The sequence below is a fragment of the Hyperolius riggenbachi genome, chromosome 3, assembly GCF_040937935.1.
Source record: "Hyperolius riggenbachi isolate aHypRig1 chromosome 3, aHypRig1.pri, whole genome shotgun sequence".
NCBI classification, from domain to species: Eukaryota; Metazoa; Chordata; class Amphibia; order Anura; family Hyperoliidae; genus Hyperolius; species Hyperolius riggenbachi.
This window is the reverse complement of record NC_090648.1, coordinates 267,451,616-267,465,446: the sequence shown is the minus strand read 5'-3', so window position 1 is coordinate 267,465,446 and position 13,831 is coordinate 267,451,616.

Genomic DNA, 13,831 nt, shown 5'->3' with positions numbered 1-13,831 from the left:
ATATATCAGTTGCTGTCAGTTATAGCTGAGAAGACAACTGATGATCAAGGTAATGTCCATGTTTCCTTATGGCTCAGGTGGGTGATATTACAGTTTAACAGTGTGCTAAACAGGAAGCGGTTGCGGGGTAATGGACATTTTCAAAATGGAGAATGGAGAATTCCATTGATCACAGTGTTGTCCACTGTGATCGATGGAATTCTCTATTCTCCATTTTGAAAATGACGCAGGAGAGGGGAAAGAGATGGATGAGTAGACTACACAGGAGGTAAGCACGACATGTGTATGTTTGTTTTTAATTTTAATTTTTAGTTCAGGTTTTCTTTAATATCATTAAGTAGAATGCACAGCAAAAAGAACCCTTATTATACTCTCCTCCACTTCCTGGTTGCCTGTGCTCCCTCTCCTATGTACCTGGCTGGATGCACGAAGAGCGCGAAGGGATGTGACCCAGTTAAACAGTATTATAATCATAATAACCATTTGCAGGCTCAAACTAGTGGTAGTGAGAACTAGTGAGATCTTCATCTAACTAGTACCATTCAGGGAGCTAGGATTGTAGATTCCCTATTACTTTTGGTGCTTCCTTTACTATTATTAGGTAAAGTGTGTAATGCTGAGATTTTTTATTTATTTATTTATTAGAGCTATAATGATATTACAAGCATAGGATGTTCCACTTTCCACCACCCTGATCTGTCCTCCTTGCTTATCAATGTGAATATTTTTTTCAGGATAGAATGTATTTTTTACTTGGCCACAAACTTCTAGCATTCTTTTGAAGCATGTTCTGAGCAGGCTATGCATTTGATGTCAGTAGTTTCAATGCTGGCTCCACTTGTTACACAGTTTATGTCTGGTTGTTCTGGCTCTTTACAGTCAAAATAATCTAGCAGATCTGCCCATGTGAAATTGAGCTTGTCATTTTGATCTCTTCCTCTGTTGACCATTTCTTCAGCTTCTTTAGCAGTCTGTATCCTCGGTAATGAGTCTCCTACTTTTATTGGGTTCAGTTTTCTGAATGGTGCGTTTAATAATATTAACCCTTTAGAAGCCAATATATTTAGAGGCTTGCAAGTGCTTCAGGCTGATTAATTTTAGCACATTTTTTTATTTCCTTATTTCTTACATTTTCTTTCTTCTAATTAGTACTGCTGTGTAATGTGTATTTATGGCCACTTGTCACTAGGTGACAGTGTGAGAGGACTTCTGATTTCAGTTTCTATATTTTCTGCTAGAGAGAGAGATCAAAGCATTCCAAGAATTTGCAGCACAAGAAGTTCTGCTGACTGAGGTCAAAAGCAGCGCACTTATCTCAAATGAGATAACTCTATTGAAGCTGCTAATGGGCTAAGGAAGAATGGTATAACAGTCTACCTGCTACTTAACATGTTTCGTAAGTAGACTTTTGTTTTGTTAGACCCATATACCCATTCAAATGAATAGATTCGTACCTATTGTTAATTTTTGTATCTATTTAATATCGTAGTAGCTGTTCTTTAAAGAGTCTGAAGCCTTTTAAAAATCACATTTTTATTAACCATTTATGTAAAGCAGTATCAGCCAAGCTAAAACGCTGCATTCCTGCGGCAGAACGAGGTAATGAAACCCCCCAAAACCCCAGGGCAAAATGTGGGGAGCGCTTCCTGATAGAGGCAGAGCTTAGCGCTGTAGCTCTGCCTCTGCTTGCGCCAATCCCCACTGATCACCGCCTCTCGCCGCCCCTCTGTCTTCTTTCTCTGAGAGGGGCGGGGAGAGGCGGCGAAAGGAGGCAGAGCTACATCGCTAAGCTCTGCTTCCCCGGGCATCAAAATCCACTACTTTGAAAGTCGTACAATTTTGCCCCGGTATTTGGGGGGTTTAATTACCTTCTTCTGCCGCAGGAATGTGGCGTTTTAGCTTGGCTGATATTGCTTTACATAAATAGCTAATAAAAAGGTGATTTTTAAAAGGCTTCAGAGTCTCTTTAAATCATTTAAAACATTTTATTATTATTAATGTTATTATTGATTTATATAGCACCAGCAGCTTCCGAGCCAGACATTTGGGCCAGATGTTACCTCAGGACTCAGCTCTGGGATGGAAATATACAGAGGTTCATCTTTTTACAATCAAGTATCTGGAATGTACTGAATACGGTTGTACAAATCTGACTTTCCGAAGCCATACTCTGCACATAACTAAACTGGCACTGATCTACAATCTGTATCAATATATTAGTACTTTCTGCCAGGGATTAGTACTTTTGTAGGGAAGTGGAATGAATAATAATATATGCAGCGATAAAGGGAGACATTGAGTAGAACATGACAAACACCATTCACTGCAAATCACAGAGTGAAACTTACATAAGTGAAAGAAACTCCAGTGCTTACATCAATTATTTAAGATGCTCTAAGTGTTTTAGATGAAGCCAAAGACACATTTCATTATTATTGATGATTATGAGTCATGTTGGTATGAAACATAAAGTCACATTTTCCATTATTTATGAAACAGTATGTATGCATGAGTTAAAATGCACTTCCCTAATTGCATATTTATGAAGTGGAATGTCAAACAACGGGAAATGTAAACAGCAAACCTTGACTTGTGCTGTGTAATTTATAAAACTTAATTTTTTGTTAACTAGTACACAAATGTCAACCGCACTTTCTCCTTAAATAGTCAACCTAAAGACCTGGCTTACATTAGAAAGTAATAGAAAGAAACCTCAGTGCACCTTTTTCAATCACTTCTATCCGAGTCACTTAGTTTAATGCATCATTTGCGACCCATCAGCAGGGTTCTTAACCTCAATAATTTATAGGAAGTATGTAAAGCTTTTACACTGGTCTTTGATGTGACGTACGTTGGGCTTCTGAAACTTAATGTGCTGTAATGTCTTTCACTGAAAACTAATATTGAAATAATGACAGCATGTCGTCTCGGTTGATAACTTTTGATGCACATTTTAATTCTGACACAGGAGACAATCCAGCCAGCAGCCCATGCTGGTCCGAAACATATTTACTGCATTTTTATTGCTATAGAACTTTTGACTGCATAAACACGTTTATTGGCATACAATATATGTAAATTATTGATTTTAAAATCGTTTTAGTTTTAATTGCAAAGTGAGGGTACAAAGATCACATGCAGTTTTATAGGCACATAACACAAAATGTAAAATACAGTGTAAAATCCAACTTAAAAATGATTTTGGTATTATTTTGTTTAACGTTTAACCTGGAGTTAAAATGAGAGCTGAAAAAAATCACAATGAACACCACCAGTGATTTGATTTCCAATTCTTGAAGTTGGACTGCCCTCTAAAAAGTTATTGTTAGGGCTGATTACTTAATGCACTTATCCTGCACCATAATACCACATTTTACTATATAAAAGAGTGGTAAAATCTTAACGTCTCTAAACTATTTTGGGTAGTCTTAACTCTCACAGTGCTACCTTTCTATAGGTAGTGGACTGACATCTGGTCTTAAGGAGCCTCTCTTATGGAGCTAGGACTAAATGTGGCCACACAAGATACAACAAAATCATCTAATTTTATTGCAATTCGATAAAAACGATCAAGGGCCCAAAAAATCTAACACCTTTTTTTTTCATTTGAGTGAGAAATTCAATCCGATTTCTCATTTTTTATAAGTTCAGGAGTGGTGGATTTTTATGAACATTTTTTTTATGAAAATTGAATGATGTAGGGTAGATGGTCAATTTATTAATGTATAGACCCAAGCAATTTTTTCAGAGTTAAAAAAAAAATCCTAATTGGGAAAAAAATGTAACACAGGTGTGTGGTGTATTGGTCGGATTTTTTAAATCTTACAATCAATCAGAAAATTTGATTAGGAAGGTTTATACCTTTCTATAAGACTATATAAATATATATTTTCCTCTCCCAAAAAATCTTGGTGGGATATAAAATATACTATTATATTATATTCACATTCTGTATAATATTCTTCTGAAACGTATGGATAAACTGAAGGCACAGATTTTCTGAATAGTCACCCATGTCGCTGGTGCTGTTCCTGCAGCCTCTTCTGGAATTTACTGAAGATACAGTCACAGGGCCAACTTCATAATGGACCAGTCTTGTTAAAGAGAAGTTACAGTTTATACTTTAATGTATAAATCAACATACAACATCAAGTCATGGACTTTACATGAGAGGCAAAAATCAAGAAGCCCAACAAGGAAGATATGTTTACTGAAAAAAAATATTTTATGAAAGGTTAAAAGGGGAGAAGAAAAGGAACTAGAAAATTAGAAAAATCTTAGGGGTTGAACTACTGAGTGGAACTGAAAAATGACAGCTGCGTTAATTTGGACATTAATATAATCTAATCCAACAAGCCAGCAGAATAAAGAGGTGATGGATACATAACTATTGATCCAAATGCAAACTAGGGAAGTATAATATGAAGGAACAAATATCCAAACTTATTAAAGAGGGAACACAAGCTATCCACCTTTTTGAGAGGCATGTAGAGGGGACCACAAACTGCCATCTTCCTTATTTATTTCCTAGTATTTAAATATCAGGGTGGACAGATTACAAGGAATGTCAAAAGCATCCACACAAAACAGGCAGCCTCTTTAATGAGGGTAACTTGTGAGTCACAATACCAATAAAAGGGTGAGCTTTCTCACTTACATGCCATGAGATGTGAACAGGACCCAGATGATGATGTCAGCACCCAGCCCAGCTCCTGGGAGGATGAGGAAACCCAAAGCAGCAGATAGGTAAATAGTATCCCTTTGCTACTCTGCATTGGGGGGCTGGCAGGCTGGGGGGAGGGGACGGGGAACTAGTAAAACCAGCTGCAGTGCTCAGTTATATTACATGCGATAACTTCTGCGCTACAGCAAAAAAGGTTAAAATATCAATATAAGACATGTAGGAGTGCTTAGAGTTAAATTGATTTCCCCAGGGTTTTCATTATTTGTTCTGTCTAATAACATTCAACTATAACAATGTTTGTGTATGAATGGCATTTACAATACATTTTTTAATGTAAGTGGAGTGTCATTTCAAGTGTTTATATAACCAAAATCTCAATTATTGTACAGTCCGCTTGGAAAGTTGTGTCAATATAGGAAAGATCCATACTTGAAGCTGTTGGCTTACTCTGAACAGCTCCCAGCTATCTGAGAAAATTAAGGACGTAGAATTGCTCACAGCTCAACTGATTAATTCTTGGCTCACTTTATTAAGACTTGTTTTTGTTAATGTCCTGTCAGCTTTCACAAAACTAATATGCTCCCATGAATGCACATAGACACATAGACACAATTAAAGTAAAGGAGGGTCTAATGCTTTGGCTTATCTACATATTGTAATATGACATTGTTTAATAAAATGAATACAAATATTTTTTATTATTTTTCACACTTTCCACACAGTCTTTCTTTAATCGTTTTGAAACCTTAACGGCATTGTTTTAGAATGTACAGATAAACATAGCTTTTCCAGAATAGCTTGCACCAAAGTCATTTAAAGCTCAACTGCAAGATAAAAATACAATATTTAAGCTTTGGATAGGGAGGTAGAGCATTGAAATCACTTTGATGTGTTTATTGCTGTTTGTGCCTCTATATGGATAGCATTCCTTTAACTCCTGAAAGTGAGTAAAATAACCTAACACAGTGGTGCTCAGCAGAGCTCGAATATTCGAGTAGCTCGAATATTCGAGCTCTTTTTCAGCTATTCGAGCTCGGTATTCGAGCTCCGAATAGCTGGAGCTATTCGAATGGGCTATTCGAGTGATCTCGAATAGCACATTCACTATTCGCGCTATTCGAGCTAACAGCGCTATTCGAGCTCGAATACCAAGCTCGAATAGCGTCATAGCCCAGATTGATGTCCTTAGAGCCAATCAGAGGGCTCCCAGGCCCTCTGACGGCAGCCAATCACAGAGGGGGACCCTGGCCAGCCCCTACCCTATAAATAGCGGCCGCCATGTTCCGTTTCTCCGTCCTTGCCTGACTTTGCACAGAGAGAGATATGCTCCTTTGTGCGTTGGCTTAGCAAGAGCTTTATTGTGGTCATTTACCTAGCGTTTTTGCTCACATACACCTCCTATATACACCTATATTGTTGTTAGTTAGATAGACATTGTATTTTAGTTAGTAGCTTTTGTGTTACATAGAGAGAGACAGCTGCTGCAGGCTTACAGCTTTAGGCCTCAGGGCCTGCCTGTGTGGGCAGCTGTTCTCTCCTGTCCTCTGTTTATTTCTCATCTATACCAGTATTTCTGCTGTCCTTTACTACTGATTGTATTTTGTATTGTAGTTATATACTGTAGAAAGGAAGGTGGAAACCGCTCACCCCCGGTAGGGCAGTGCCAGACCAGGATTGCCAATCCCATACAAAACTTAGAAAACGAAGAAGGTCCGCACGATGCTCCTAAGATCCTTTGTCTTTATTTATGGACGTATCCAAAAAGGTCAACACATAACACCAGCTGACATGTTTCGGACCTACTGGTCCTTATTCATAGCTAGAGTGCAAATGGTACAAAGGCCTCCTATATACCCCCCTCTGGTGGAGTGGGTGGCTCCCGGACCAAGCCCAGGGAAACACCCCTATCCCCACACACAGGAAGGGATATGTACAGATGGAATACAAAACCTAAGAAACACTAAAATAAGCATTACTACCTAGTGCATAGTTAGAAATAGGATTAGGACAGGAGGCCTACAGGCATAACGTACAACAATACCAATCTAATCCAACATCAAAATGTACGTTAGAAAAATGATATAATAAAACCTATAAAAATATATAGAAATTGTGAATTGTACAATTAAAACCATCGAGGAGCAGTGTGTGCAAAGAGAGCAAAATTTAAGTTAGAAGCGCCAGATCCCAACGGGAATTCAGGCCCTGAGGGAGTCTCGTACCTAATCTAAAAATCCATAAAGCCTCCCGGCTCATAAGCCGTTTGGTTGTATCCCCCCCTCTCTGTGCAGGCAAAACCTTCTCTAAAGCATGAAAGGAGAAAGAGGACGTGTCACCTTGGTGAACCTGGCGAAAGTGTTTCGCCACATTGGAAACGTTGGCACTAAGCCAGGCCGGACCGCAATAATGTTCCCCTATTCTAGCGCGTAATGGTCTTGTGGTGCATCCCACATACTGTAGGGCACAGGCCCCACAAGTGATAAGATACACCACATTCGGCGTACCGCAGTTGATAAATTGCCTAATGGGGAAACTGCGTCCGTTCGAAGTCGACGTGGCAACCCGGGTGCGGGTATGAACCCTGCAGTAATGACACGTTCTCACTCCACACCTGTATGATCCCGACAGATTTAACCAGGTACCTCCTGTCCCGCAACTATTTCTCGTTTGATGGTGGCTTCTACCTCCAGAGGTGTGGCGCCTCCATGGGGGCGAAGTTTTCTCCGTCTCTCGCCAACCTTTATATGGGCTGGTGGGAGGAGTGCCACATCTTTGGGGGTGGGGGCCGCAGTCTGGGGGATGTTGCGTGGTACGGGAGGTACATTGACGACCTTCTACTGGTGTGGAGAGGTAACCCTGAAGATATCCCCTCATTTATGGGGGAGTTGAACTCCAACACCTTGAATCTACAGTTCACCTCCAATTGGGGGGTGGACTCTATAGATTTTTTAGATGTTACTTTGGTAGGGGACTCTCATGAGGGGAGGATACACTCTAAGACCTACAGAAAGCCATGTAGTGGGAACACAACCCTCCGAGCTACTAGCTGTCACCCGAAACATACCATACGAGGAGTCCCAGTGGGTGAGTTTACCAGGGCCCGCCGTAACTGTTCGAGGGGGGCTTGGCTTGAGGAGGAGTTTGCAACAGTAGGGACCAGATTGAGGGAAAGGGGATACCCCAACTGGATGATCAACAGAGCGCGGGTCAGGGCTAATTCCAAAAGCAGGGATTTTCTGCTCAAAAATGCTGATGACTCAGAAGGGAACTCTGGGATTTCCAAACCCACCTTTGTTACAACATACAGTGAAGAATTTAACAAGATTGTGTCCATTCTCAAAAAATATCTCCCAGTTTTGGAAGGTGATGAAGACCTGCGCTGTGTTTTGCAGCAGGGAGTACGCTTCGCAAGTAGGCGTGCTCCAACTCTGGCCCAATCTTTGTCTCCTAGCCTGTATGAGTTCCAAACTAGGTCTTCTACCTGGTTAAATCTGTCGGGATCATACAGGTGTGGAGTGAGAACGTGTCATTACTGCAGGGTTCATACCCGCACCCGGGTTGCCACGTCGACTTCGAACGGACGCAGTTTCCCCATTAGGCAATTTATCAACTGCGGTACGCCGAATGTGGTGTATCTTATCACTTGTGGGGCCTGTGCCCTACAGTATGTGGGATGCACCACAAGACCATTACGCGCTAGAATAGGGGAACATTATTGCGGTCCGGCCTGGCTTAGTGCCAACGTTTCCAATGTGGCGAAACACTTTCGCCAGGTTCACCAAGGTGACACGTCCTCTTTCTCCTTTCATGCTTTAGAGAAGGTTTTGCCTGCACAGAGAGGGGGGGATACAACCAAACGGCTTATGAGCCGGGAGGCTTTATGGATTTTTAGATTAGGTACGAGACTCCCTCAGGGCCTGAATTCCCGTTGGGATCTGGCGCTTCTAACTTAAATTTTGCTCTCTTTGCACACACTGCTCCTCGATGGTTTTAATTGTACAATTCACAATTTCTATATATTTTTATAGGTTTTATTATATCATTTTTCTAACGTACATTTTGATGTTGGATTAGATTGGTATTGTTGTACGTTATGCCTGTAGGCCTCCTGTCCTAATCCTATTTCTAACTATGCACTAGGTAGTAATGCTTATTTTAGTGTTTCTTAGGTTTTGTATTCCATCTGTACATATCCCTTCCTGTGTGTGGGGATAGGGGTGTTTCCCTGGGCTTGGTCCGGGAGCCACCCACTCCACCAGAGGAGGGTATATAGGAGGCCTTTGTACCATTTGCACTCTAGCTATGAATAAGGACCAGTAGGTCCGAAACATGTCAGCTGGTGTTATGTGTTGACCTTTTTGGATACGTCCATAAATAAAGACAAAGGATCTTAGGAGCATCGTGCGGACCTTCTTCGTTTTCTAAGTTATATACTGTAACTGTACTAGGACACTCACTGTCACTGTTCATAGGCTAGCTCCTGCGTGTGCGTGCACTCACTGTCTGTGTACTGTACACACACTCTATTTCCTTCTGAATAGTTATATACTGTAACTGTACTAGGACACTCACTGTCACTGTTCATAGGCTACTAGCTCCTGCGTGTGCGTGCACTCACTGTCTGTGTACTGTAGTGTACACACACTCTATTTCCTTCTGAATAGTTATATACTGTAACTGTACTAGGACACTCACTGTCACTGTTCATAGGCTACTAGCTCCTGCGTGTGCGTGCACTCACTGTCTGTGTACTGTACACACACTCTATTTCCTTCTGAATAGTTATATACTGTAACTGTACTAGGACACTCACTGTCACTGTTCATAGGCTAGCTCCTGCGTGTGCGTGCACTCACTGTCTGTGTACTGTACACACACTTTATTTCCTTCTGAATAGTTATATACTGTAACTGTACTAGGACACTCACTGTCACTGTTCATAGGCTAGCTCCTGCGTGTGCGTGCACTCACTGTCTGTGTACTGTACATACACTCTATTTCCTTCTGATTACTGATTGATTATTGTAATTTCTAGTTGTACTTACTGTTACTACTTACTGTACTAGTAGGGACACTCAGTCACTGTTCATAGGCTAGCTCCTGCGTGTGCGTGCACTCACTCACTGTCTGTGTACACACACTCTATTTCCTTGTGATTATTACTACTGATTATTTTAACTTCTAGTTGTACTTCCTGACTGTTACTACTTACTTACTGTACTAGACACTCACTCAGTCACTGTTCATAGGCTAGCTCCTGCGCGTGTTTGCGCGTGCGTGCACTCACTGTCTGTAGTGTACACACACTCTATTTCCTTGTGATTACTACTGATTATTGTAACTTCTAGTTGTACTTCCTGACTGTTACTACTTACTTACTGTACTAGACACTCACTCAGTCACCTCGCCCACCAACCCACTCCATTAAAGTACCCCACTTTTCACCCGCCCTTTTAAAAAACTTTTGTGTTTACGCCCAAAACATCGAAGATGTCTGGAAGTGGCAGCCAGCGTGGTTTGGGCAAGGGGAAGGGCAGCAAGGGAATCAGGAGGAGAGGGAGCAGCATTGTGGCAAGCCGCGGGCGCGGCCGCGCCACCATGCACAGTTCCGCAGCAGCAGCGTCAGTGGCTAACATTCCTCCTATAGCCACTGGCCGTGGACGCCTTGGGCGCCGCCCAGCAGGAGCATCTGCAACTCACGCTGCAGAGACACAGCAGCAGCAGCGTGTAGCACCTGCTCCGATTTTCCTCCAGCCGGGTCGGAAAACGTCCCATTGAGGAAAAGGATGCAGCCACTGTGGTGCAACTGATGACGGAGGATGAGCAGCCCGCAATCAGCTCTGCATCCGAGGCCTCCACCCTCACCACCACCACCACCCCTGTTCGCAGCAGCCGCCCAGCAGGGCCTGGGGAGGAGGCCAGTTCACCGTCAGTCACCGACCTGTCATTCAGCAGTCTTTTGACCCCAGGCATCATGAGTAAATTGTCTGCTGTTGTTGGCGATCTTGAGGAGGAGATGCTGATGGGCACTTTGGGGGAGGAGGGATTGGACAGCAAGACTGTGGCGACAGTCAAGCAGCCCATCCATGCATCAGGAGAGGAGTTTGGGGGGGCCTTCATCCCAGCAGGACATGTTTCAGGAGGGGGAGGATGATGATGACACGGTGACAGACAGAGACTGGGTGCCACCAGCTCCAGGGGATGTCGTCATCAGCAGCTCTGAGGAGGAGGAGGAGGATGCGCTTGTGGGCCTTGCAAGGAGGCGCATCATTGCAAGCATTGGCAGCAGTAGGCAGGTCCCCCAGCCTGCTGGTGTCTCAGGCTCAGCAGCAGCAGCAGCAGCATCTGCCAGTACCACCACCAGCCGCACCCAAGCCCCCCCCCCCCCCCCCCAAACCACCACAGGGAGACAGGCAGCAACGGTTCCATGCCGTAGGGGGTTGTTTTTGTCACCAATCTGGCGCTTTTTCACCATGCCCACAGTGTACAGCAAGTACGCCACTTGCAACCACTGTCAGGGGAAGTTGAGCAGAGGTGCAGACCCCTTAAAGTTCAGCACCAGCTCGCTCATCAACCACCTTGCTGCGAAACATTTCCACCAGCATGAGGAGTTCCAGAGGCTGAAGGCATCTGGTGCTGGCAGTGGCACCACACCCATCACTGCACAGCCTTCAGCAGCAGCAGCAGCAGCAGCAGCAACAGCAGCCACCCGCCCTCCTGCACCTCCAGCAGCACCAGCAGGAGTGCGGAAACGCACTCCTCCTCCCCCCTCTGCAACTCCTGCCGCCGACACTGAGGCCTGTTCTGGCAGCCAGTCCTCAGTGGCCTCCTCTGCTGTCTCCGCTGATTCCCGTGCCAGCAAAAAGCGACGCCAGAGCCTTTTGAGCGAGTTCTTCCAGGGGGTGGTTAGGGCTCTGCCTCCCAGCAGCCGTCGCGTGCGGCAGCTGAACGGCTTGCTGGCACGGGCCATGTGCTCCCAACTCCTGCCGTACACGCTCGTGCAGGAGGGGAGCGACATGCGTGCGCTGCTTGCTTGTGCAGCCCCAGACTGGCAGCTCCCCAGCAGACACTTCTTCGCCCGCAAGGCCATTCCTGCACTGCACCGCTTTGTGATGGCCAATGTGGAGCGAGGGCTGGAGCACGCGGTTGGTGAAAGGGTCCACGTCACCATGGACTTCTGGAGCAGCCGCTTCGGGACAGGCCGCTACCTGTCCTTCACTGTCCACTGGGTCAGCTTGGTGGAAGGGGGTGAGGATGGGAGAGCAGCAGCGGGCACAGCAGCAGCAGCAACACAGTGGGTGGTGCCACCCCGCAGGGTCAGGGGAACTGCAGCAGGTTCCTCCGATCCTCTGCCATCCTCCGACACACCTCGCTAAACCCCCCGCCTCAGCAGCAGCGTGAAGGCCCGCCACTGCCAAGCGCTGCTGCAGTTCGTCAGCCTTGGGAAGACCAAGCTGACGGCAACCCATGTGTTGGCCAAATTCCAGGAGCAGGAGAGGATTTGGCTGACCCCCAGAGGCCTCAGAGTCGGAGAGGTGGTGGCCGACAATGGGGCCAAACTGGTTGCCGCAATAGACAGGGGAAACCTGACCCACATCCCCTGTCTTGCCCACGTGCTGAACCTGGTGGTGCAGAAGTTCTTGCGCACCTACCAGGGGATGGGCAAACTGCTGGAAACGGCAAGGAACGTTGTGCGTCACTTCCGGCGCTCGGCTGCAGCCTGTGCGAGCCTGGAAGACATGCAAAAGGAGCTGGAGCTGCCACGCCATCGGCTGATCCTTGACGTTCCGACTCGCTGGAACTCCACCCTGGCGATGTTGGAGCGTCTGGTTGAACAGAAGCACGCTGTCAACCAGTACCTTGCCCTGGCCACTGTTTCCGCCGCTCAGAGAAGGGACAAGACCAGCAACATCCCGTCCATCGTCCCCGATGATGACTGGAGGCACATGCAGCAGGTGTGCTTAGTGCTGGCTCCCTTTCTGCAGGCCACTAACATGGTGAGCAGGGACCATGCTATGGTCTGCGAGTGGGTGCCCCTGGTTTGTCTGCTGAACAGGGCCCTCGATGCTTTGCTGGAACAGGGAGCGGCAGCCTTGGACCAGCAGGAGCGGCAAGCAGCTGCACAGTCCACCTCTGAGGGGGAGGAGGAGGAGGACTTGGTGGAGGTCCCTGACCTTGCTGCTGATGAGGGGGATCAGCACAGCGCAGCTGAGTTGGTGCGGGGGTGGAGAGAGGATGAGGCGGCAGAGGAGGAGGATGAGGACAGCACTGCCGCCGATGTGCCAGCAGACGTGGCCCGCCTCTTCCCAATGGCAGCGCACATGCTGACGTGCCTGCGCAGGGACCCCAGGGTGATCCAGATGAAGCAGAGGGAGGACATCTGGATCAGCATGATGTTGGACCCGGGCCTCAAGGGGAAGTTGAGCCAGTTCCTGCCGCCTGCAGGAGGAGACCCAGCGCAACAAATAAGGAGCTTGCAGCAGGCCCTTGTTGAGCGCTTGGAGGAAGCCTTCCCCCAGCCTTCCACCCCCACTGTCCAGCCAGCACAGAGGCAGCAGCAGGTGCCTGCATCCAGCAGCAAGCGCCCCACAGACCTGCTGTCTCTCAGCCACGAGCTCTACAGGACTGTAGAGGCTCCGGCAGCAGTGACTAGAGAGGAGGTGCATGCAGTAGCATCCTCCTCCGGTCACAGCCAGCGCCTGACCCGCATGGTGGCTGACTACATGGGGTCCTACAGCGGGCTTGACAGCGATGCCCCTGTTGATCCCATGGAGTATTGGGTCAAGCGCCTGGAGATCTGGAGCGAGCTGGCGCAGTACTCCCTGGAAGTGCTGTCCTGCCCCCCTTCCAGCGTGCTGTCCGAGCGCTGCTTCAGTGCAGCTGGTGGCGTGGTCACCGAGAAACGCTCACGTCTGTCTCACAAGTCTGTGGACAGACTGACGTTTCTCAAGATGAACCAGGCGTGGGTGGAAGGCGAGTTCCTGGCCCCTGTTGTCGGCGAGAGGGGGACATGAACTGGCTGCCGGAACTTAGAACCATCGTTAATGTGCCTTACCACCCTTTACCACCTCCTGGCTCCTGCTCACTGGCTTCAGCCTGGTTCACTTTGACTATTACGTCACCTGCAGCCACACATTTTACAACTAC